Below are 26,732 nucleotides of genomic sequence, written 5' to 3'. Positions count from 1 at the left end.
TGGAACAGATAAATGCTGTTCTTTTGAACTTTCTATTCATCAAGGAATCCTGAAAAAAAAAGTACACAACTGTTTTCAACATTGAAAATAATCATAAATGTTTATTGAGCAGCAAATCAGCATATTAGAATGATTTCTGAAGGATCATGTGACACTGAAGACTGGAGTAACGATGCTGAAAATTCAGCTTTGCATCACAGGAATAAATTACTTTGTCACATATATTTAAATAGTACACAGTTATTTTAAATTGTAATAATATTTCACAATATTACTGTTTTTTACTGTATTTTTAATTAAATAAATGTAGCCTTGGTGAGCAGACGAAACTTCTTTTAAAAACATTAAAAATCTTAGTGGTTCCAAACTTTTGGACTGTACTGTATATATATTGTATGTTTTAATGGATCACGCTACAAACATAACGATCTTATAATACATGATGAATTGCTGTGTCCGTTATCACATAATTCCCACTTTTGGACACATTTGCTTTAACGGACATTAGACAACACTGCAAAATCAAGCTGTTATATTCATATATTTATTGTCCAACATTCCCAATTTTTCTGATGCATGTCCTTAATTTTATTTCATATATTGGTAATAATCCAGTGTTTATAAGCCTTTTAAAGAATTTTAACCCAAACAGACTGGGTTTCTAGAGAGCAAAGGTTTTATGAAAAAAAAGACGACTTAAACACAAAGTCTGTGATCACTAGTGATAGTATTTTATTCTGTGTTGTCATCATTCATGTTGGATTTCAGCTTTAATGTACGTTTTTTTTTTTTTTAACAAAGCAGCTGATATTGCCATAGAAACTAGTGGACTGCTGACTCGCATTCACCCCAAAATGGCGGAAATGCAGGGCGGTTGCTGGGCGCCGGTGTTTCAATGGAACATTCTATTAAGTGTCACTTCTTGTTAGTGTATATTCTTTGGTACAACTGAAGGACACTTCAGGCCCCCATGATCCTTTGCACAGGGAAGTTGTTTGGCATCACAGAATGGGTACAGGAGGCTCGGAGTTTGATTTTACCTATAAATGTATTTTTCTATACTACCGTAATATTTATATGAGTTAAATTTGGTACATTATTATAGTTAAAACAACATTGTACCTCAACAAAAATACTTTACAGCTCCCTTTACAGTCAGTTCAAATGTTTCAAATACATAGACACAATATACAATATGGTGCGATAAACCAAAAATAAATAAATAAATAAACTAACCTTAAACAAAAGGCGCAGCTTGCACAATCTACTCCTCCTTGTTTGTCACATTAAGATGATGCAGAAGTCCGTTCCAAAAAAAGAGGGTTTTTTTTTTACCCCTACACCCTTCATCCCTCCGGAGTGAGAGCTTCGAAGGGATGAAGGGTGTAGGGGTCAAAAAAACTGTTTTTTTGGAACGGACTTCTGCATCATCTTAATGTGACAATCTGTAATATAATGATAAAAAACGACCCTATATGAGTGAATCAAGCACCTTATTACGACCTATATTTACGTTTTAAAGTCATGCACCCTCTAGCTGGCGTAAAAATAATGACAGTGTCATGTTACGTCTGTCGTCATGAAATGACGTATGACCGTCGGTACCAATCAAAATGCATGTTAATTTGTGGACTTTTTACACGGTCCCTTAGCCACCAATTGTCCTATTTCACTCACTTACCCCAATCCTAAACCTACCCTTAGTGATTTATAGTGCATATACACTTTATGAGCACATGCGTTCCCTGGGATTGAACCCACGATCGTATGATCTCATGATTGCATATTGTTATTATATTGCAATGCTCTGCCAATTGAGCTACGCGAAACCCGAAATATGACGCAGATAAAAGGGTACATTGTATTAAAATGAAAGTGTCCTGTTGTTGATAGTGGCGCGACTTTAGTAAACACTCCTATGGGTCGTATTTAAGGGAAGTGACAATCTACCTATATGGGTGTATTGGTTGGAGGACATGTTGAAAAGCAATCAGTAACAGCAGCAGGCAATGATTTGAGTGAGAAAATCCCATGCTAGTCTCAAGTCCTAGGCTAAAGCCCAAAGTATACTTAGTGTCCACGCACCGTCCACATGACGTATTTTTCGCAGCCTTCCATGTCCGCGCTTGAAAACAAAATCCACTAGATAGTGCACATACGCCGAAAATGTCTTTCTGAGGTCACAGCCAAAGGAGTACTTTAAAAGGCTTGCATGCTCAACTGTGCGCGAGACAGAGTGGAACACGGTAAATGAATGATACCCAGGCCTTAAAGGAACACTCCACTTGTTTTGAAAATAGGCTCATTTTCCAACTACCCTTGAGTTAAACAGTTGAGATTTACCGTTTTCTAATCCATTCAGCCGATCTCCAGGTCTAGCGGTACCACTTTTAGCATAGCTTAGCATAGTCCATTGAATCTGATTAGACCGTTAGCATCTCGCTCAAAAAAATGACCAAAGAGTTTCAATATTTTTCCTATTTAAAACTTGACTCATCTGTAGTTACATCGTGTACTAAGACCAATGGAAAATGAAAAGTTGATATGGCGATATGGCTAGGAACTATACTCTCATTCGACGTAATAATCAAGGAACTTTGCTGCCGTACCATGGGTGCAGCAGGCGCAATGATATTATGCAGCGCCTGTGACCCCCTACTTGCACAGGGAGCGTGCCTTGCAACCATGGAGACGTTTGTGAGAGACGCTGCATAATATCATTGCGCCTGCTGCACCCATACGGCAGCAAAGTTCCTTAATTATTACGCCTTGATTGGTCCGCGGACGTCTGCACACCCCATCCATGTGCAGTCCAATTTTTTGTGACCGCACGGACCACGCTTTATACAGACACAATATGTCTATACAAAGTTTTTTCAGTGTAGAGAGAAGTGACAGAAATTAAGAAATCACCATCACAGATTTTTTTCATAATAAGTTAATAATTTAGACCTTTCTAATGATTTATAGGAAAATGAAGCTGTATTTTCGAGTGCTCAACCAAAACGTATGGATGTTGTTTGGATTGTGATTAGTGATATTGGGCTATATAAACAAAACTGAATTAATGTTAAACAAGAGGTGTTATGTTCCTGCTGTCTGCCATTTTTGGCACACAAAGGAAATGTTTGTCTTAAAACATTTCTTGTTAAGATTTGTGTTTTGTGTGCCCTGTATGGAACATTAATGTAGTTTTGTCAGTCACATGCCTGTTTCAGTAATGAACTGGACTAGTGCTACAATTGTGTGGCCTATGTAAACTTTCAACCTCTGAAAAAAAAAAAAAAAAGAAAAGGTTAACGTACAGCCCTGTTCTAGCATGTCATGTCTGTCCTAAACGGACATATGTATCTTTGGAAAGCCCAATTCATTTTATTGAATTGTGAATTGTTACGTTGTTATAGATTACAAAAAGATTCAAGATTCCCTATTTTTTTTTTTTTTTTTTTTTTGAAGCAAACCAGTTAGCTCATCATCATGCTTTATTCTAAATTGTAATTATATTTAGTGTAAATGTAGGCCTATCTACAAATTTTGCACAAATTAGTATGATTCTTTAGGGTCTTCATGAAAAGTCTATAACATACTTTGATTAAAATTTCTTAATGGTTGTGTAAAAAACACCCTTTTTACCATGTCAAAAACAGCTCTGTTCACAGTGAGCCATTTCGGTGCATGTCCCTTTAAATGATAATGAGCCACTGTTCACCCCACCCCTGTCTTCCGCAGGCGGGCTGTAAACACTATTTGGCAGGTATTGCATTGAACTCACCATTCTTATTTATGCAGTTATAAATGCTCAAAAACGATTAAAATACATTTGAAAATTACTTGTTAGTCATTAAAGGGATAGTTCACCCAAAAATGAAAATTTGATGTTTATCTGCTTACCCCCAACGCATCCAAGATGTAGGTGACTTTGTTTCTTCAGTAGAACACAAATGATGATTTTTAACTCCAGCCGTTGCCGTCTGTCAGTCAAATAATGCTAGTGGATGGGAACTACTATAAGTGTAAATAAAACTTGCATAGACAAGGTCAAATTAAACCCTGCGGCTCGTGACGACACATTGATGTCCTAAGACACGAAACGATCGGTTTGTGCGATAAACCGAACAGTATTTATATCATTTTTTAACTCTAATACACCACTATGTCCAACTGCGTTCAGCACTCGTTAGTAAGGTCTGATCGTGCTCTGACAGCAGCAGTGATGTCTCGCTCTCATTGAAGTATATGCGCAAGACATCACTGCCGCTGTCAGAGCACGATCAGACATCACTAAGCGAATGCTGAACGCGGTTGGACATATCATTTTAAATGTGCAGTTATGAATTACAGTGAGAAGGTTCTAAATAGAAATGATGACATACTGTATTATTTTGATAATGAACAAGCTGTGATGTCACGTTTGCAGTGCTTTGCTGTGTGTGCACGAGGCGCCGGCGCGATCAAATGGCAGTCTTTGCAAGGGACTTGCCTCATCGTCGTGGCAACGGTTCGTGGCCAGGTCAGATTACGTCAGAGTTAGTTGTCGTTTGTTGAAAAATCATACCACACTGCTCAGACATTCCCTGATTAAACATTCAGGGTGGGTGAAAAACTCCGACCAACGGCAACAGACGTCAGTGGGTATCACACTAGCTGCATCTCATTTCGGAGGCTGCGTCCTGATCCAACAAACTCCAACAGACGTGTTTGTTGGTGTTTATCTGTGCAGTGTGAACTGACCTTTAACTTTAGCTGCATTTGTCGTGGAACTTGCTAACTAGCACATTATTTGGAAAGGCGATTTGCAAAGATTCATAAAAAAACCTATAACGTTACTCAGGTCTTCTGGAGGTACTGATCCATCCTTCAGTAACTTTTTAGCAAAACAAACTTTTTAGCGCAACAAACTTTTTAGCGCAGACATAAACACATATAGGTAGATCCAGGGGCGTATTCCCTTCAAAAACAAAATTAATCCACTGCTTCTTCAGCGGCTCAGATGTCGAGAGTAAAGGACGACTGCTATGTTCTGCTATGTTTATTCTTATATTCAATAACAAAACGCCTCAGTTGCTTTGGAGAGATTCTTGTTTACACCTGCGTGGCGTCGAAACAATCGTGGACTGTTTACAGCTCACTCAGGGCGGGTCTATGCTAATACAGCAGTGTCCGTCAAGAGTCGTGGAAGGGGCCTGTGCAAATTTACGTCACTTTGCCAAGAATCTGTGAACGGCTTGATCATGATTTATGGGGATTAAAAAAAAAGCACTGGGTGGATTTTTATCATTTTAGGGTGGTTGTGTAGACACACTGCCAACACACATTTATGTCCAAACACCATGTAAAAGTGAATTTTGTATCCGATGTCCCCTTTAAATTATGAGTAGCTTGACAAGGTATAGTTTCAATGTAGCTTTGAAAGGAGATAAAGATAAGTCAAATAAGATTCCTGAATATTAACATTTCTTAATATTCTGTTGATTATGAGCTAGTCATACAGGAGACACATGTTCAAATGCCTTGTTTAATTTCCCATTCTTGATAAAACTAATATGGTCCATTTTTAGGGATAAAGACTGCTCAGTAAAATGTTTCACGTCTAACTAATTTTGTTTGCCATTCTAAATGTTAATTAATTCTCTTTTTGTTTCTCCTCAAGGTCTCTGCTGTTCTGCTTCTTGAACATGCTTTGCCTTCTCTGTTAATTAAGGGCAAGGCAAAGTGTGTTCTTTTCACCATGCAGGCAAATTATTCTGGAATACCCAAAGGCATCTGTTCATCAGGTGTCACGTGATTCCAAAACCAAAACTCACGGTGTGGATTTGCTCATGTCCTTCAAGCGTGGAGCTCTGTGTTCAGGAACATGGAGGGAAACGGCAGAGCCATTCGGTGCCATCTCTTAATTAATGGCGCTTTATCATTATCCCCTGCCGGCAAAAGACAAGAGAGAAGCCCGTATGTGCCCAACCACATGCTGAGCAACACAAACTCAACGGCCCGTCCATCAGCATTAAGAAGGGGCTGGTACTCGACACGTATTTTGAGTTCAATAGCAGAGAGTTCAATGTCAACACACTGCCCCTCTTAACATATGTTATTCAAATGTAGCTCGAGAGGAAAAGGACACATAATTTTGTCATTTGAGATGAGTGGTTTGCAGCGTGTGAAGCTGAGCAGGCTCCCCCCCCCATGAGCTCACATTCACTGTGCCAAAATTCAATGATTTTGCCATCCAAGTTCTGCTCTACTACTTGTCCTTCAAATCAACTCTTATTTTTCATCAACTCTGTGATGGGTGAAATGAAAGATCTCTTCTCAGCAAATCAATCACCTCCAAGCTAATGGCATTCGTTTTGGTCACAGTCGCCAGCAGCATGCACTTGCTGAAGGATACAGCCACTCTGCTAGCCACATAATAGATGTTATTATGCTGCGGTAGGGCCCGGGCAGTGTATACGCAGCCTTATTGGTAATACTGACAAATAACTATTCAGAAAATGATAGATGACCTTGGTTGGCAGGTCTTTAAATACACATTTTGCAGAGCATTACAGATGAACTGGCTGACAAAGGCAGACAGGATGAAAGTATTCCCTAGCCTAATTACTAGACTCCAGTGCCAACCTCAATGGTTCACACAGTTTTAATTAACCCTTTGATGCATGTTCACTACAGTGGATGAGCCATTAAAAGCCATTTTTAACCATTAGGTGTGCATTTCCCAAAACAGGCAACTATGGTCACAAGTAGGGTTGTGCATGCGCATTGTAAACATTGTTGCCTCTTGCGCATGTAGGCAGCTGCAGTATTAAAAAAAATGCAGAGTTTAACTGCACAATGGCTGCTAAAAATTTGCAGTATTTCTGCTGTGCCCCACATAAAGTATTGTATATTATAGTTTTTATTAGTTATTATAGTTTGTATATTATAGTATATAGTTTTTATTTATAGTGATACCATAATACTGTACAATTACAATACATTTGCTGTAATTACAATATAATTGCAATACCACATTACAGTGACATGCCATATATTTACAGGGTTACAGCTACAATTGCCACTTAATTATTGTAAAATCTGCATGACACATCAAGGTCAAAATCATATGGCCAAAATAGCTCAGTTGGGAGAGCATCAGACTGAAGATCTAAAGGTCTCTGGTTCAAACTTGGGTTTTGGCAGAGGAAGCATATGTGAGTGTTTGTGTGCAAGAATAGCCAAATGGTCTAAAGCTCCAGACTCAAGATGTTTCAATCCTCTCAGCATTTTATTACTTTTGTCTTGTTATTTTTGTTGAGAATATGACATTAGTGTCTGGATGTCAAATGGACTTCAAGTTGTTGATGACAGTTTGATTTGCATTTTTTACCTGTTTTTTGACATCAATGTTTGATGTCAATTTAATATCTTATCAACATCAATTGCCCAATGGGTTCAGAAGACTTGAATATAGCTTCATATGAACTACTTTATTATTATTGTTGTTAAATTAATTATTATTCTATTAACGGTGCCCTAGATTCAAAAATTGAATTTACTTCGGCATAGTTAAATAACAAGAGTTCAGTACATGGAAAAGACATACAGTGAGTCTCAAACTCCATTGTTTCCTCCTTCTGATATAAATCTCATTTGTTTAAAAGACCACCGAAGAACAGGCGAATCTCAACATAACACCGACGTTACGTAACAGTCGGGGTGTACGCCCCCAATATTTGCATATGCCAGCCCATGTTGCCAATATTATGAAAGGCATTAGACAAGGGCAGAACGTTTGGATCTGTGCATAGCTGAATCAACAGACTAGGTAAGCAAGCAAGGACAATAGCAAAAAATGGCAGATGGAGCAATAATAACTGACATGATTCATGATAACATGATATTTTTAGTGATATTTGTAAATTGTCTTTCTAAATGTTTCGTTAGCATGTTGTTAATGTACTGTTAAATGTGGTTAAAGTTACCATAGTTTCTTACTGTATTCACGGAGACAAGAGCCGTCGCTATTTTCATTTTTAAACACTTGCAGTCTGTATAATTCATAAACATAACTTCATTCTTTATAAATATCTCCAACAGTGTAGCATTAGCCGTTAGCCACGGAGCACAGCCTCAAACTCATTCAGAATCAATGTATACATCAAAATAAACACTGTACTTACGCGATTAGACATGCTGCATGACGAACACTTTGTAAAGATCCATTTTGAGGGTTATATTAGCTGTTTGAACTTTTTTTATGTTGTTTAAGGCAAGTGCGAGCTCCGTGGGCGTGGAGCACGAGATTTAAAGGGCCACACACCCTGAATTGGCTCATTTCTAATTATGCCCCAAAATAGGCAGTTAAAAAATGAATTTAAAAAAAAATCTATGGGGTATTTTGAGCTGAAACTTCACAGACACATTCAGGGGACACCTTAGACTTATATTACATCTTTTAAAAAAAAGTTCTAGGGCACCTTTAAGTAATATTCTATTATTACTATAATTCATTTTTGAAGCTTGACAGGCATGGTCACTATAAACTAATTTTAGGAAAAAACAAAACAAAAAACACTTAAAGACCCCCTTTGGTGAGAATCAAGTTTTTAATGTTGTTTTTACATCCGTTTTGTGTTTTTAATATGCTTTAAGACAAACCATGTGCAGATCAGTCATCAGCCAACACCACTGCTGAGCATTTTCTCCTTAAACCTGCAGAGTACTATCATATCAATTACCGTTGTCCACATTTATTCAAATCCTGAATGGATTATATATAGCCTAGAAAGTGTACAAAGACCGCTTCCTTTATAATCACTAAAAAGCTGTCAATCATCTTATTTTGCATTCTCACAAAGTTCCATTATAATCAATGAAGCTGTCTACACTGCACAATGAGTCTCTTATTTACACTGTCTACTCTACACACGTTGTTAAGAAAGGATTTGTGAGCATGCAGAACTCAGCACTGAACAAAAACCGTTTTGACCGGGAGTGGATTCTGACTAAATTAAACACCCCTGATTGGTCACTGCATTCAAGAGATTAACAAACATGTCTGTGATTGGCTACATTGCTCACCTCTGCAAAAACATGCAGTAGAAACAACGTTTTCCAGAGCGCAAACACAAGTACGCACTGGAGCATTTACCAAATCTGATTTGTCAATATGATATTATTACAGTATCAACTGAGGGTGTTCTTGCTTTTGTTTAAGCACCTTCAAGCACCCCCGTAGAACCAGGCCTGCCTGTATAATTTGCTCTTCCTCTTTTTCTTCTGAATCAGTTTCTGTTTCAAACATATATGGCTGAATAAATCCAATATTTCCACTTGTCAGGTAGTCCGAGCTGGTGTGACTGACTGGAGGAGGGGACTCATTTGCATATTCATAGATCCACGTATACTAAATGAATGCAAGGGTGTAGAGTTACTTTCAAGCTATTTTAAGGCATGAATTGTCATAGGGAAAACATTTTGAAATGTCATTTTGAGATGAGTTTTAAAGGATAAAATCATTGACTTTAAAAAAAATCTTCAAAAAGTCTTTCTTTTTGTTTCACAGAAGAAAAAAAAAACAACAACAACAAAAAAAAACATAGCATACAGGTTGAATTGAAGACTAAATTTCCATTTTTAGGTGAACTTTAACAAGGATTTCAACTTTTCAAGCTTGCTGCCTTATTCTGTGCCTGATTTGAATGAGTACTTTCAGCAAAGGGAGAACATGTACCAGAAACTGAGAGATTCAATTAAAGAACAGGGAGGGTTGGGTAAAGTTAAGTTCACTAAACGTGTGAAAGCGTTTTGACTGAACCCTGATTAATTCCCCCAGCTATACAGTCTAGCATGAACTCATATTTCAGGAGATTGAAAGCCAGCTCTCTTCATTGTGTATGTTCACTGGGACTTTCATCAAGTAAGAGGCCGTGAAACAACAGTAAGGCCATGGCCAAACAGGCAATTACATTACACCCTCGGGAAAATCACTTCTAGCTATCATTGTTATCTCTTTTATGAGAACTTCCAAAACTGAAAGGCTGCTAAGGGTGAAATCCTGCAATAGTTTAAACAGAGAAACTTTTGGCCTTTTTTCTTCTTTGCAGCTACTGAAGAGCAGCAGACTGAGTGGTAATCCAGGCTTTGAGCTTAGATAGTACTGTCATTCCTTTGTTGGCTCTTAAACGTAAGATTTTAATTGAGATTTTTAAAGATCTAGCCTTTCGAAATCCTACCCCTAAATCCACCAAACACCCCAGAGCTTTCCAGATAAAGGCAAATCTGCTGTTGATTTCAAAGTCTGAGGTTTCCTCTTCCTCACAGTTAACTGTCATCCTCAGTGCCTCATAAAGTCAAAGAACAAAGCAAAAGTTAGAAATAGAGCTAAATTTATTCAGGAGAAGCCTCAAAACCTTGATCCATTCTATAGAGTTTCTGTCAAACAGGTCATACGATTCTCAAACAGGTCAAGAACTCTTGAAGTTTTTTCCCTATGGAATTTGATATATCAGTAAGTGTCTGTTGTGTAAGACTTTCACATTGTGCTTAACATTACATTAAGCATTTTACACTTGTAATTTTGAGAGTTCTGTAGCATCAGTTTTAACCCTGAAACACTTTTGCTGTGCTAATACCAAACTGCAGTGCAAAAAGTGAAATGATTCTGCTGTGTCCATCCAATCGATGTCACTGACCTCATAAATATGCAAATAAGAACATTAACCTAGGGTTTACAAATGTATGGTTAAAATCTTGAAACCTAAATACCCATGAACAATTACCCGAAATAAAGTATGAACATAGTGAAACATGAGATAAAATAACCTAAAACATTTACCTATGGTTTTAGAATGATACTGACTTAAGCTCAAATGTGAAGGGCTATTATACAACAATTAGTTCTAGTCAGTGGTGGACAGTAACTAAGTATTTTTACTTTGTTACAGTACTTAAGTACATTTGAGTATGTTCAAGTATCTGTACTTTACACAAGTATTTTTATTTTTAGCAACTTTTACTTTTACTTCACTACATTCCAAAGCATAAGATTAATAATAATAATAATAATAATAATAATATGTTTTATTTATTTAGCGCCTTTCAGGAACCCAAGGACGCTTTACAGTAAGTTGCTATATAATATGAATACATACAAGTATACAGTCAGTATACAACATGTAATCAACCAGATAGAACAGACAAAGAAGGTTAATCTACATTAGACTTACAAAAAACAAGCACAGTGCTGGAAAATTGAGACAGACAATCAATTAACAAAACATAAAGTGAATAAGTGTGTTTTGAGGGCAGTTTTAAAGGTCTGAAGAGAAGAGATATCACAAAGGTCTTGTGGTAGCTTGTTCCAGAGCTTAGAAGCTGAGATGCTGAAAGCCCTACCACCCACACTAGATAGACGGAACTTGGGTACTGCAAGCAAGTTTTCAGTGCTCGATCTCAGAGTAAGGGCAGGGACATAGGGGATAATCATTTCGCAAGGTAGGAAGGTGCTAAACCATGACGAGCCTTAAAAACTAGAGTAAGAATCTTAAACTGGATGCGGTAACTAACAGGGAGCCAATGTAGTTGCTGTAAGACAGGGGTGATGTGAGCTGATTTTTTGGTAAAAGTGAGGACCCGAGCAGCTGAATTCTGAATGAACTGCAGGCGATTTATGACTTTTTTGGGTAGACCATAAAGCAAGGAGTTACAATAATCAAGACGTGAAGTTATAAACTTACTTTTTACTCCACTACATTTCATAAAACATGTCGTTACTCATTATTTTAAAATGAAGAAATCGTCACATGCTCAGAGACGCAAAAGTGCTGTCCGATTCGTGCACGAACTGATTATTTTCAATCATTCTGTTAAATCGGTTCACAAATCACATCAACAATTCATTTGCGAATTGGACTGGAAATCACTGATTCAATGATCCATTCAGAGCGACTCTCCAGTGAATGAATTTACAAATCTGACTGAAAATTAACCAAGAACTGGGTGATCCTCTGAGTGTGTGCGCGACGTGCGTGATGGTGAAAAGTAAGTCAGCCTACTAATATTGAATTTTAGGATTAATTATTGTAACTGAAAATCATATTTAGGTCAGAACTGTCAGTTGTTTTTGAACTAAATCTGTTGTAAAGGGCGATCTGTTTAAGCCCACTGACACGTCCACATCAATGTGTCTACAGATCGCGATCTCGATTCAAACAGATCAAATAACATTTTAAAACTAACTTGGTGCTTCAAATAACGGTTGTATCAATTACATTGTTACGGCACTAGGAGGCGACAAGTGACTGTTAAAATGTATTTGTCATTGAATGATTCATTCAAAAGATTTGTTCAAAAACATTGTTTAATCCACTAATGAAACAAGTGAAGTAGTTATGAGTGAGTCATTGAATCATTCATTCAAACCCGTTTTTTAAATAATTAAATTAAATTAAATAGTCTGCAGCAATTAATATTTTGTCCTCTTAGTAAATAATTATAGGCTATTTTGTTTAGCTTGTCTATTCAGAATCGTGGGAGAAGCATGATTTCTATTTGAAACAAACAAACAAAAAAGAAACAAAAAGAAACCTTTATTCTCACTTTATCCAGAATCGTGCAACTCTAACACAAATAAAAATAACACATGCATATTCATCTTTCCCGCTGCTGTAGCATCTTTTTTTTAAATGTTATGTATTTAACCCTATATGTTTCGTCTGTTTTTATATTGTTTGTCAACACACATTATATATTATGTTTCTACATCCACTAATCTTCCATCCATACTGACTAGTGCTGGCTATTTGACAATTCATAATCATTCATAAGTATTTTGAGCAATAGGATTATATAAAATATAAAATTAAATTAAATTATATAAGTGGACTATATAAAATTACAAAATAAACATTCATCAATTACTTACATTACAAGTACATTAAAAATCAAGTACTTTTGTACGTTCACTCAAGTAAAATTAAAAAGGAGCACTAAATACTTTCACTTGAGTAATATTTTATTATACGTATCTGTACTTTTACTCAAGTACTTGATTTGTGTACTTCGTCCACCACTGGTTCTAGTTCTCGGGTGTGACTGACCGAGCAGCATTCTAAGAAAGCTGATAGAACAGTCAAACAGCACTGGGACTTTTCACTCTTTGTTTCACTCTGCTTGTCTGTGTTTGGCAGTTCCAGACAGACTGTCAGTCTGTGCATTTAATTGAGGGGATTTTTTCAGTGACGTTTTCAGCAGGTTACATTGTTTACTGTTATGCTTTAGTTTCACTATCTGTCCAGTTTGACAACAACAATATTGTGACTAAAATTTAAGTTACTCAATATTACATTTTTTCTCAATTGCTTTTGCTCATTCTTTAAACTACAAGTGCACTCGTCAAAACTGTTAGGACATCACAAATCTATTGCATTTCTGCCAAAAAAAAAAGTAACTCACCAGAAACATTAAATTCATGATTCAAACCCCAGTTATTGTGTAGCCTACGTAAATTGGCCGGTGGCACCAAAACATTAATTTGTCATTGTGTGAGCCATACTGGTCAAAATGTATAGATATTTATGTCATCACAACTCTCAAAGTGTTTGGCATGGTAATGGGTGATGACAATGTTTGGTCTCGGCGGAATAGATCTACTATGCTGCTGATGCAGTTGGTTATTCCTGCTGCTGTTGCTTATTGCTGCTGCTGCTTCAGAGCTAGTACAGGACTTCCTGCCAATACATACATGACACGCTGCTGTGAACAAGTAAGACATGCTGCTGCTGTACAATATATATCTATACAGGTGGAGCTGGGGAAGGTGGAGGGATTCTTAGCACTGCTAAGTCAAATGCTATCAAAGTTTTTGAAGGTTGAGCAGCAGTAACAGATCAGATGTGCCCTATAGAGAATGATCTGATTGCAAGCAGGTTGAGTTAAGGACCTATTAGCCTGCACCATCTAGAGTTTCATGGCAGAACTTTGTATTTCACCATGGCAGCCAACCCTGGAAATCTTTCTTACACAAATGCAATTTTTATTCTACTTTTTTTTATTGACACTGACTGCTTACTATACTAAACAAGAATGCAAGTTTTGTCTAGCTGAATGCTAGTGTGTATCGCACTGAGCTTTTTAGATGTACATTTCAACAGTAGGTAAAAATTTACGGTGCAAAGACAATACTGTAATACACAGGAAAAAAAGGAATATGTATAGTTTGTCTGTATGCAATACGTTTATTTGTGTAGCAGTGTGTTACATGTAAACAAAATATTCATATTTGCATGTCCATTTTTTTTTTTTTTACACATTTCTTATATGTTAACTCCTAAATAGTTAACAGAAAATTCTGTTAATAATCGTTAACAAAAATATTCCATGTCATAGGTACATTTATGGAATATACATGTATGTCTGACAGATTTTGATAATCAAATAGATCATTTTATTTCATTGAGAATCAACTCATCACTTTTGCTCAGCAAGCCATGTGCATTTAGCTACTGTGCAAACTGACAATTGTACTCTTTTGTAAGTATCTGCCAAAACATGTCCAATTTGCTTAAATAAATGGGTCATTGACAAATAAGGTTTTTAAAAGTGTAAAACAAAACATAATGGAGATAAAATAAATTTTGAAGTTTTATTAAGTGTTAACCATGAGATTATGTGGTCATTTAGTCACACTCCTTTAGTCATTTTTTACAAGATTGACTAAATTTGTCACCAAAAAGTTCATTCGGTTTAACCAAAATTTCAGTTTTACCAAATGACACTTTTGGTTATACCAAATGACAATTTTTCAAACAACGCTAACAGGCTGATATCTAGCTAGCTAGCAAGTTAGCCTGATAGCTAGCTAGCAAGAGGACAATCAAACATTTTATTTTTTTTTCTCAAATAAGAAATTCAAATCTGGTGTAAAGGGGAAACTCATTTTTCAGGGGTCATATTACACGGGTCATTACGGGGTCATGTTATTTTTACGTTTTCAACTTTTAGTGTGTAATGTTGCTGTTTGAGCATAAAAAAGGTCTGCAATGTTACAAAGACACTCCAAAGGCAGTTATTCTCTATATCAGTAGGCACTGTTTTTGAACTCCCTAAAACACTTTGATTGTAGTCTTGAGTTTTCTTACAGGAATATACACATCACGATATTCATGATTTAAATAACTGTATTGTTAATAAAGTCCTTCTGAAGCAATGCCTTTGTGTAAAAAAACAAAAAAAAAAATCCATATCTAACAAGTTATGAAGTAAAATATCTAGCTTCCACCAGACCGCCTTCCGTATTCAACTTACAAAGAAAGTGCAATGCCTCTCGCAGTTCAAAAAGCTTACGCTACGTCCTACGCCTTCCCTATTCAACTTACGGAAAAAGCTTAACTGACGCGACGCCAGTTTACACTTTCTTCTTTGGATGGATGTGGATGGAAGCGCTTTCTTCAGCTCATGCTCGTTGGTCCAGTTCACGGCCATTATAAAGCTCAGATGCGTCAGGATATTTATTAATATAGCTCTGATTGTATTCATCAGTAAGAAGAAAGTCATATACACCTAGGATGGCTTGAGGGTGAGTAAAGCTTGGGGTAATTTTCCTTTGATAGTGAACTAATCCTTTAATACTGTTTACGGAAAACGGTTAACCAATCACAATACACTGGTCCAGCTGACCAATAAGAGCACATTGCACTTTTCTGAAGGAGGGGCTTCATAGAGACAGGAACTAAACAGAGCGCTTCAAACTGACTGGGATGAGAGGTGCTGCATCACTGTAAAATATGTGAAAAATAGGCATTATAATTCCCCTTAAGAAAAAACAATCTCATTACAGAATTGAGCCAAAGCGATTGAGAAAAAATAACTTCTGACTTATTAAACTGTATAAAAGTCAAATCACATTCACATAACTGTGATTACCTGTGGCACTCAGCCTGTGGATGAATCACAGCTGTGCTCACATCCAGAACAATACTTTGCTTATGTGATATTGCTTAATTATTTTGTAGGTGATCAAGCTGTTTGCTTGAAATGACATGACTGGAGAGAGAGAGAGAGAAAGAGAGAGAGAAAGCCATTTCTGAAAAATAATCAAGCTCCATATAAAAGTGAGGTATATCGCCCAGTCATAGTGTGAATATTCCTTTATTCACTCAGTTTTTTACGAAGACAAAGTGGAGGTAGGGTGTTTACTGACACACACGTCTGTGGGGAAAATTAAGTTTAAAATGGCTTTCCAAATCATATTTCTCGCTGGTCTTACAAAAAGCTCCACACCGCTTCGAGGTGCCAAAGCAATCGCTCACTGTTACATTAGCTCTAATGTCAAAGTCTTCAGCTCAGCAAACCACCGGCACCAAGATTACCCAAGAGACCAGAGCGCTGCGCACTGACTCAGAAACAAAGACCTGATCGCTTCAGCTGGTCGCTACACAGAAAAGTGCAGCACCGTTCCCTTTTAAAGCCATTAAAACCACACAACAAACAGAATGAGATGCTTGCACAGAAATGAATGCAGCCCTGCAGTGTTAGAAACAGAAGAGATTAACAGCTCTCTCCTCCTATAAGGCTCCAGCTGGGGTTGTATTGTACGGATGTAAAGAACATCAGCAGTGCTCATTGTCACTGCTTTATTTTTCACTGGAGGAAAACAAACTTTAACTGCTACAGCTGTATCCATACAATATTTCATCCTGTGCCTAAAAAGCTCTGCAGGAAGTGCCACAAATTTCTGTATAATTGTAACATCTGGCATTCATAAAGTTCTACACCAAGGTTATTATCGTTAACTAAAACTAATAAAAAAGATAACACTTTACAAAAAGTTTTCATTTGTTAAAGGGAGAGTTGAAAATTATCCTATGATCAGGGCTTCTGCTGGAACTAGACTCGCTCACGGCTGTTGCAGAAAGCCAGTTATTATAGTTTATAAAGTTTTAAATATGGATATTTTTCTTACAAAAACCTGTCGCTTCATGTCGCAGATGGCCTTATTAACCCCTGGAGCTGTATGGTTTACTTTTATGATGGATAGATGCACTTTTTTGGGCTTCGAAATCTTGAGGCCCATTCACTACCATTATAAAACTTGGAAGAGACAGGATATTTTTTAATATAACTTTGATTGTGTACGTCTGAAAGAAAATCAGATACAACTAGGATGGCTTGACGGTGAGTAAATCATGGGATCATTTTCATTTTTGATTGAACTATCCCTTTAAAGGTGCAGTATGTAATAATTCTGTCCGCTAGAGGTCGCTAGAGGCCTATTCAAAACAAAGGCGTAGCTTGATGACGCCGAGTTTGAGAGTGGAATCTTGGAACATGTGGTCTCCACCTCAACGGACGGTGCAAAAGATTAGGGATTGGACTCAGGAACAAATCATGTTCATGGATGTGATTATTAATGTTACTGTAGTATGAAGCAGAGCAGGACCGAGTGTTGTGGGAGCTGAACGAGGCCGCTGGAGCGATTGCACAACACACGCCTCACAAGCAGAGGAACTTTTATTATGCCACAGTCGCCAGCGCTGCTTCCGCTTTTCTGGTCATGAGTATGAGGTAACGCAGCTCTGTTTATCATATTAGATACATTTGAGTGTGTTGAAAATGATGTTATAACGTTACTCTGTGCGTTCGCTCGGCGGCTGCTGTGAGACACTTGTTTGAGACACACTGCAGTAAGATCGATTTTAGAATACATTAAATGCTGGATGGCTTGTGTTGATAAAATGGCATGCAAATTAATTTTAAAACGTATTGTATAATGGAGAAAATGCTGTATTACTGTTACTAAAAATAAAGCTGCATCTGATTATGATATGTTATCTACTTGACAAATTAGTGTTTTTCTCTGAGGCATGGTAAAGCATGGTACTCACAAAAAATCAAGAAAATTGATTTAAACAATAAGACTAAACGTGTTGAGCTATATAACAACAATTAATTTTCTGTCTATAAATATATCAAAACAGTTGCTCCCTTGTCTATTAAAACATGTAATTTTTTAAAGCGTCTTTGGTGTTTCCATGGTTTCTACAAAATAAAACTGAGGGTAACGCGGGTATGACGCAATTGACTGGCGACTCCTCACACGTCCCGGAGCCTTGGTTAAAACTGTAATTTTCTCCTGATTTACAAATAGTTGGAAACATTTGGGATATTGTAAGTACTCAAGTGAACAAAATATATAACACTGGCCTAGTGGTTTTTGGATATTTTACTGCAAAAATATTACATATTGCATTAAAATTAGTTGACTACATGAACTAACAGTGAACAGTACTTCTACAGCATTTTCTAATTCATAAAGTTAATCAGTAATGTAAATCATTTACTAATACATTTTTCAAGATCAAAAATTTGATCTGTTAACATTAGTTAATGCACTGCGATCTAACACGGACATGAATATTTTTATTAACGTTAACAAAGGTTAATAAATTATGTAAAAATATATTACTCATTGTTAGTTCATGGTAGTTAATGCATTAACTAATGTTAAAAAATGAGAACTTATAAAATGGTTAGTTCCTGTCCTTGATTCTGATTGGTCAATAGCTGTGTTTTATTCATGATAAAACACGGCTATGACCGCTTCACCCAACTGTTCTGTGTATCACTACACTACACCCTTAAGGCCCCGATATATTTCAAATGAAGTTCTTTTTTGTTCTTCGTTTAGGGGTAAAACGAAGTTCGAAATGAGTGATCAGCGATATACTGTAAATGAACATCTGACGCCGCCCACACTGCTGAGAGCGACGTTTAGATAATATGTAAAATATGTGCCATGCACTTTCTTCTCAGTAACAAAATAACACAACACAAAAAAGAGAAAACAGCAAGCATTATAGAGAGCATAAGAAACGTGTCTGATCATAACAACATGGGTATGTTAGCACGAGCTCTGCAAAGTAGCACTCCAGTCACGTCACGTCTTCATATAGCACTTTATTCAATAGATTGCTTAAAAGCAAGCAGCTTTACAGCATCAAACATGAAAAACAGTGTCAGTGCCTCATTTTATCACAAGCACAACTTCATTTTGTACTATAAAGCAGCTATCCAGTGTGTTCATGTTTTCACCCGCGGAGATCTTACCTCAACAAACTCAAACACACGAAATGAGTCAGATATTAGTTCCACAAGATTGAAGCGCACACCTCTTATTACGTTATCGTCACGGACCAATGGTAGTACGAAGGTGTTTTGCAGCTGAAGCAAACTTTTCCTGAAAGTTTGCTTTCGCAAGCTGTTTTGAACTTCCAAAAAGAATACAAAACGAACTTCGATTTGGCCTGATTTTGAAATGATATCACATCAGTTCGTTCTTCGATTTCGTTTGAAGTATATCGGGGCCTTTAGCAACCACTCTTAGCAACATAAACTGTTTGTTATCAATCGATATTGTTCATTGAAGCTTACTGTATTATGTAGAAGAGTATTGTGAGAAAGAGATCGAGTGAGCGAGTTTATTACCTGCATTCAGCATTTCCTTTATTTAGCATTTTCCTTCAGGTCAGTCCTATGTTCATAATAAAACATCTGTTTAAATGTCCACTGCAATATCTTGTCCTTTTAACAGGTTTTCCTGTGACTGACAGCGCATAGTCAAAGCATTTGTCAGTTGCGTCTTGTTCCGTGTTCACAACAATTCAGTCTTTTCAATATACAAATCTTTGCGACTGACTGACACACTCATAAAGACAGTCTTTGCTGCCATCTAATGGCATAATAATGTAACTTCTGTTGCTGTTTATGGTCAGGGACTATTCTTTCCGGCGGAAGGAAGGCTTTTAGTGATTTTACTTCATGAAAGTTGCATTGATACACATTTTGTGGCTTTAATATTTGTATTGTGTGGTAACCGTTTTATAAAAGCAATAAGGTACTCGAGGCTAGTGCTGTACCGTGAATAAGTCACGGCTGAAGGGGTTGCGAACAAATCACGAATCTCTCTGTGCTCTTGCAGAAATTAATTTGGCTTTTGGATTAAACGCTGTCAAAAGTTATAAACCAATCAGAAGAGACGACTGATCCATGAAAATGCTACATGGAATCTTATTGGCTGAGAGTGAACTGCGCCTGGAATTCTTTCGACAAAGATATGTCTTTTATTTATTCACAATTTAATAATATTTATCAAATGTAACCTAGTCTAACTGCATCACATTACAGGTCAAACCCCTATTTATCTAAACAAACAAACAAAAAATGTTTCTTAAAGTTATTGTGGTCATACGTTTTGTGTTGAAATTTAAAAAAAAAAAAAAATAGGTAACATTTTACAATAAGGTTTTTATTTGTTAACATTAGTTAATGTATTATCTAACATGAACTAACAATGTGCAATACATTACTGTAATTATTAATCTTTGTTAACGTTAAAAATACAGCTGTTTGTTGGTTGTTTACTTCACAGTGCATTTAATAATGTTAACAAATACAACATTTGATTTTAATAACGTATTAGTAAATGTTGAAATTAACATTAACAAATATTAATAAATGCTGAAGAAGAGCAATTCATTATTAGTTAATGTTAACTAATGCAGTTAAATAATGTTAACGCAACCTTATTGTAAAGTATTACCAACAAATATCTTCTGATTTAAGACCGAACAAGATCAGGGTCAAATCGTCATTCCCTTAATACTTAATGTGGAGATCACATATACCACTATAGTCAATTTCTTTTGAGGTCTGGAATTAATGATTCTGATACATCAAATACATTTTAACAGTCACTGGTCACCACCTACTGGCAGAACAGTGTAACAACATTAGTTTCAACATTCATTTAGCTACTTATTTTAATTGCTGAAATCAGTGTATATTCAGACTATAAATTGTTATTGCAATACTTGCATTATTATTTAAAGTTTGCAACACAGATGTAGCAATAGTATGTTGTTGAAAACACTTTGTGAAGCTGTTTAAAACATATAGCTTACATGACCACTGCTTTCAGCAGCAATGCAAAAGCAGGTTTAAATATTCTGGTATGATTGTAATTTCAAAAGGTTTAATAGACATAACCGAATCGTTGTCATTTAGGAATAAGATCGCGTTCTTTTGCTTAATCGTGCATACACAAGAGCTTAGGTATTTTTGTATGTCATGTTTTATACCAATTGACTATGGTGGTATGTGATCTCCACATTAAGTATTAAGGGAATGACGATTTGACCCTGATCTTGTTCGGTCTTAAATCAGAAGATGTTTGTTGTAATACTTTACAATAAGGTTGCGTTAACATTATTTAACTGCATTAGTTAACATTAACTAATAATGAATTGCTCTTCTTCAGCATTTATTAATATTTGTTAATGTTAATTTCAACATTTACTAATACGTTATTAAAATCAAATGTTGTATTTGTTAACATTATTAAATGCACTGTGAAGTAAACAACCAACAAACAGCTGTATTTTTAACGTTAACAAAGATTAATAATTACAGTAATGTATTGCACATTGTTAGTTCATGTTAGATAATACATTAACTAATGTTAACAAATAAAAACCTTATTGTAAAATGTTACCTATTTTTTTTTTTTTAAATTTCAACACAAAACGTATGACCACAATAACTTTAAGAAACATTTTTTGTTTGTTTGTTTAGATAAATAGGGGTTTGACCTGTAATGTGATGCAGTTAGACTAGGTTACATTTGATAAATATTATTAAATTGTAAAGAAATAAAATATATATTTTTGTCGAAAGAATTCCAGGCGCAGTTCACTCTCAGCCAATAAGATTCCACGTAGCATTTTCATGGATCAGTCGTCTCTTCTGATTGGTTTATAACTTTTGACAGCATTTAATCCAAAAGCAAATTAATTTCTGTAAGAGCACGGAGAGATTCGTGAGCGCACATGTGCAGTTTGAGCGCGCAGGACACGTTTGAGCACGCAGGAAACAGTTTGAGCGTGCACACGCAATATCTGAGCGAGAGGAGAGGCAGTTTATAAGAGAGCACTGTATATTTGAGCGCGCGAGTCCAGATTTGCGCGAGAGCAAAGGAAATCCGCGCGCGAGCGGACAGATTTGCGCGAGAGCAGAGGAAATCCGCGCGCGAGCGGACAGATTTGCGCTGGCGCATTACATTGATATGCTCTCACGTCACAATAGTGTGCTCTCGACAATTGACAGTAAAATAACACCATACGTGACTTATTCATGATACAGCGCAGCCTCGAGTACCTTATTGCTTACTTATAAAACGGTTAGTTCCTGTCCTTGATTCTGATTGGTCAATAGCTGTGTTATTTGTAGTTATTTGTGTTACTTATAGTAGTGTTACAAAAAAAAAACTTGTTAACTGAAATAAAATTAATATATAAAAACCATGAACTTATTTTATTTCAACTAATTGCCAAGAAAAAACATCTCATTTTCAATTATTTTAACTTCTAAAACTTTTAACTTATTTTAATAAAATAACTAAAACTAATTAACAAAAAACTAAAATGGACATTTTTTAAAAAAAAAAGGAAAACTAATACATAAGACAAAAACAAAACACAATGACTAAAACTTTAAAGTTAATGTAAAAACAGAATAAAAAGAATATAAGATAAAGTCTGAAAGTCAAAATATTAACTAAAACTATAGTAGTATATCAATGATACTAAAACAACACTGTTCTACACATCACCTATCGCTTTCATGTTTATTTTTTTAAATATTTTTGCTAATTTGATGAGCACTTTGCTACATCTTCCACAGGTCAGACAAATGAGTCGTCAAATTTTATTGATTAATTGATTTCATTTATTTTCCCCTGTCATTCACAGCTCACAAAACGCAAAAAACAGCACAGAAAATGCAAGAAAAACCTGCAAATTCTATCTTGGTCTGCGCATCAGTGACACACCAGCAGCTTAATTTATCTAGAGATGTTTTTGTTGTTGTTTTGGGTTTTTTATTCATCACATTAAGCTGCAAAATGATCTCACAGTCCAACCTAGCTTTATCCACCATGAGCAGAACCATCACTACCCTCCATTTATCATAGACAGACAGTTTAGAAATGTATTTTTGCATATGCATCAGTTTTCCAGGTGCATTTACGCACAAAAAAGCCACATTGTTTATGCGTGTGTGTGTTGGGGCTGATCCGTCACAGTGCAAACACTGCTCCACACTCCAGCACAGCAGCGCTGCAGCAAATACAGGGCAAATGGGCATATCAGTCCTGTGAGCGCCAAGCCGTGAAATCTGCCGAATGGGAGTTCCTATGAAAGCAGCAGTGTGATGCACACACACAATCAGGAAAGAGACTGTGTTAAGACAGGGTTCCCCAACCTTTCTTAGGCCACAGACCCATTGTTAGATAGAGAAATGGAGTAGTGACTAAATTTGTACAGTACTAAATTCATGTATTTGCATATTTTGTTTTTATGCTTACTGTTCAGCCATTATAACTCCTAGATAATATTTGCTGAATGAAATCAAATACTTGTTCCGTACTAATTTTCAAAATTTGATTTGGATTTCATACTTTGGATTGGATTTGGATTGGCATAAACTGCCACAAAGACATTCCTATCTTTCTCTAAGCCAGGTTAGAATTATTTGTTTAATTCTCACATTTTCACATGTATGACATTTATGCCTAATTCTGATTTCAAGGTTAGAATTGACCCAGATATTTTCTGCTACATCTGTGGGTGTTTTACTACATCCGAACAGTGACAGAAAATACAAATTTTATTTAAAAAAAAAAAAGCATATTTATTTACAAACTTGTATTTATGTAAAGTTATTTGACATTAAATGAAGTATTTGAACATATTTTTCAACTCCTTTGCAGACAGCAAGTTAATAATACATTTTGAATACTTGTTTCTGTCAACCGAAACTTTTGACATTTGACTGTTTTTAGTGCACTGAAGCTAATACATATAATTTGAAAAATATTCATCCTTATTTTGTGGGAAAAAAAAATAAAAAAATAATATATATATATATATATATATATATATATATATATATATATATATATATATATATATATTATAATATTTTTTTATTTTATTTTATTTTATTTTATTTTATTTTATTTTATTTTATTTTATTTTATTAGGTAATATTAAGCCTTTTTTTGCAAATCAGATTTCCTCTGATGCATGGCTGGGTAATAATCAGTTCTGATGTACAGAGTCAAATAACATGTATCATTTGGCTGTAATTTAGATTTTCAACTTTTTTGTTACAAGCAGTATATATGTTTCAGACTGAAGTGTTGAATTGAACACATACATGTATTTGTTTAATGTACAGCTGTTTGGCAGGTTTCAGCATCTCACCAGAGTCACCCGCCTGCTAATAATTAGTCCCCCCCATAATGAGCATTTTGAAAGACCCCAGAGCTAATGAAACCACAACAAGTGACCATCTTTCCATTCAAATCAGTCACTCCATGAAAAGAAATAAGACTTGATATGATTTCTCCCCTACTCGGGATAGTCATTAAAGAATTGTTGTCATGACAACTAAGTGCATATGCACCAGCGCGTGCTCTGAAGTGAGAGAAAGCATTTGTCTGTGAGCATATTGTGCATTTCACTTCTGGTTTGGCTGGTTGTAGTTTAGGGTCCATTTAACATCATCACAAACACCCTGAGCTCAGATGAAAACATGTCAATATCTTGATAAAACTAGGTATAACAAAACATTAGCCAATGTAATAACCAGAATTTTTTTTTTTTTTTTTTTTTTTCAGTGCATAAAATATGCATTAAAACACATTGGTTTCTACACAAACCAATTTATCTATATAAGTTAAATGCTGTGGCAGATCCTGGCCTTATTTATGAAACGAACGTACAACAGAAAACTGGTTGTTTCCATGTAAAACTTGGCATTTATAAAAATGGATATGAGCGGTGCCTACAATCAAATTTCATGTCAAGTCTCAGCTCGTGTACGCAAGTTTTTGAGTTAGCGTGAACTTGTGTGCAGCATAGTAAATCTGGTAAAGAATTGTAATGAGAGCATTTTGTTCATTTAGATTATTTTCCTGACTGACAACCGAAGCTTATTAGTTGATAAGTCATTATTTGATAAGCTTATTAGTCATTAAGCCTGAAATGTCATATTTAAATTAAATTAAATTAATTAACAGATGGGTGTCTGTGACCCATTACCACAAATGTTTTACATTCGCAAATAGTAGCATAAACAACAGGACATGAGGATGGAGTGAGGGGAAAACAGCCTAGGCTTTATGTATTTATAATGTTTGTAAATATTTAATTTTATTTTCAGGTATTTAATATACATATAAATTCATGTAATTGTTTACAAGGTTAACAGGTGTTTTCTGAAGTAAGATCAATTTCTCTTTGAATGAGATTACTTCCTCTTCTTGGTCGGTTTACGTTTCTCCATGTCGTAAAGTCTAGGGGCGAGGCTTCTAAACCATGAATTTTTAGGGTTTTGATATTTAAATGATGATTGTTTTTAGCTGCCACATTTATCAATGTACAATAATTTGTACAATTGGATTGGATTATTTTCTCATCCTATTTTTTATCGAGGAGGCACTGCCACCTTGCCTCTTCGGAAGAAATTATATAATTTCGAATACTTCAAATTCAATAACTTTACAACAAGGTTTCAAGGTTACAAATTCATGTGTGTATATGTGTTGTGAGATAGATAGATAGATAGATAGATAGATAGATAGATAGATAGATAGATAGATAGATAGATAGATAGATAGATAGATAGATAGATAGATAGATAGATAGATAGATAGATAGAGCTGAGAGCAAAAGCAATGAGAGTCTTCTACATGATTAAAAATACAATTCAACATGAAATTCCAATTCAAACCTGGTTGAAAACCCTAAAAGCAATAATTGAACCAATTGCTCTATATGGCAGTGAGGTATGGGGACCCCTAAAACCCCAAGATTTTTCAAAATGGGAAAAAGAAGAAATTGAAACTCTGCATACTCAAATTTGTAAAAGCATCTTAAAAGTAAACAGAGCGACACCAAACAACTCATGCAGAGCTGAATTAGGACAATACCCTTACTATTAGAAAGATGCCACTAAATTACAAAAGAAGATGAAACTCTATTTACAACTAAAAAGAGACTTCAAACCAGCAGAATATCTGAGCTGTGTTAAAGAACATACAGTGAGAAAGACCCTAACCAGATACAGGCTGAGTGATCATAGCTTAGCTGTAGAGAGAGGACGGCACAGACAGAGATGGCAGCCGCGAGAGCAGAGCCTATGTTCACTGTGCTCTCAGAGAGAGGTGGAGACAGAGGAACACTTCCTGCTGCACTGTGATCATTATCTCAACATTCGATCGGACTATTTCACTAAATTCCAACTACTAGAACCAAATTTTATGGCATTATCAAATACAGAATATATATATATATATATGTGTGTGTGTGTGTGTGTGTGTGTGTGTGTGTGTGTGTGTTTGTTTATTCTTATTTTGTTTATGAATTATATATATATATATATATATATAATCATTATTTGTTCATTACTTATGTAATGGCCACTGCTTTGGCAATACTGTCATGCCAATAAAGCAAGTTTGAATTGATAGAGAGAGAGAGAGAGAGAGAGAGAGAGAGAGAGAGAGAGAGAGTGACTCAGATCAGAGAAAAGCATATGATCAGAGACAGGAGGACACCTTATTTGTGTCCATGCACAAACACTCATTATCCTCCTTTGCCAGCCGAGCCATCAAACGCGATTAGTTCTGCTGTCTT

The 26,732-nt window shown here is 35.8% G+C and overlaps 1 protein-coding gene and 1 non-coding gene across 2 annotated transcripts in view; one reads left to right on the top strand and one right to left on the bottom strand.

The window, feature by feature from the left end:
• Positions 1–26,732, bottom strand: part of dpp6a (dipeptidyl-peptidase 6a) — a 380,416-nt gene that overhangs the window by 235,779 nt on the left and 117,905 nt on the right.
• On the top strand, positions 7,103–7,175 carry trnaf-gaa. The gene has a single exon. It is a non-coding gene; the product is annotated as a tRNA-Phe (tRNA).

This window comes from Megalobrama amblycephala, linkage group LG22 (genome assembly GCF_018812025.1).
Source record: "Megalobrama amblycephala isolate DHTTF-2021 linkage group LG22, ASM1881202v1, whole genome shotgun sequence".
NCBI lineage: Eukaryota > Metazoa > Chordata > Actinopteri > Cypriniformes > Xenocyprididae > Megalobrama > Megalobrama amblycephala.
Note: the sequence above shows the minus strand (reverse complement) of the source record. Positions and strands in the feature narration are given on the sequence as shown.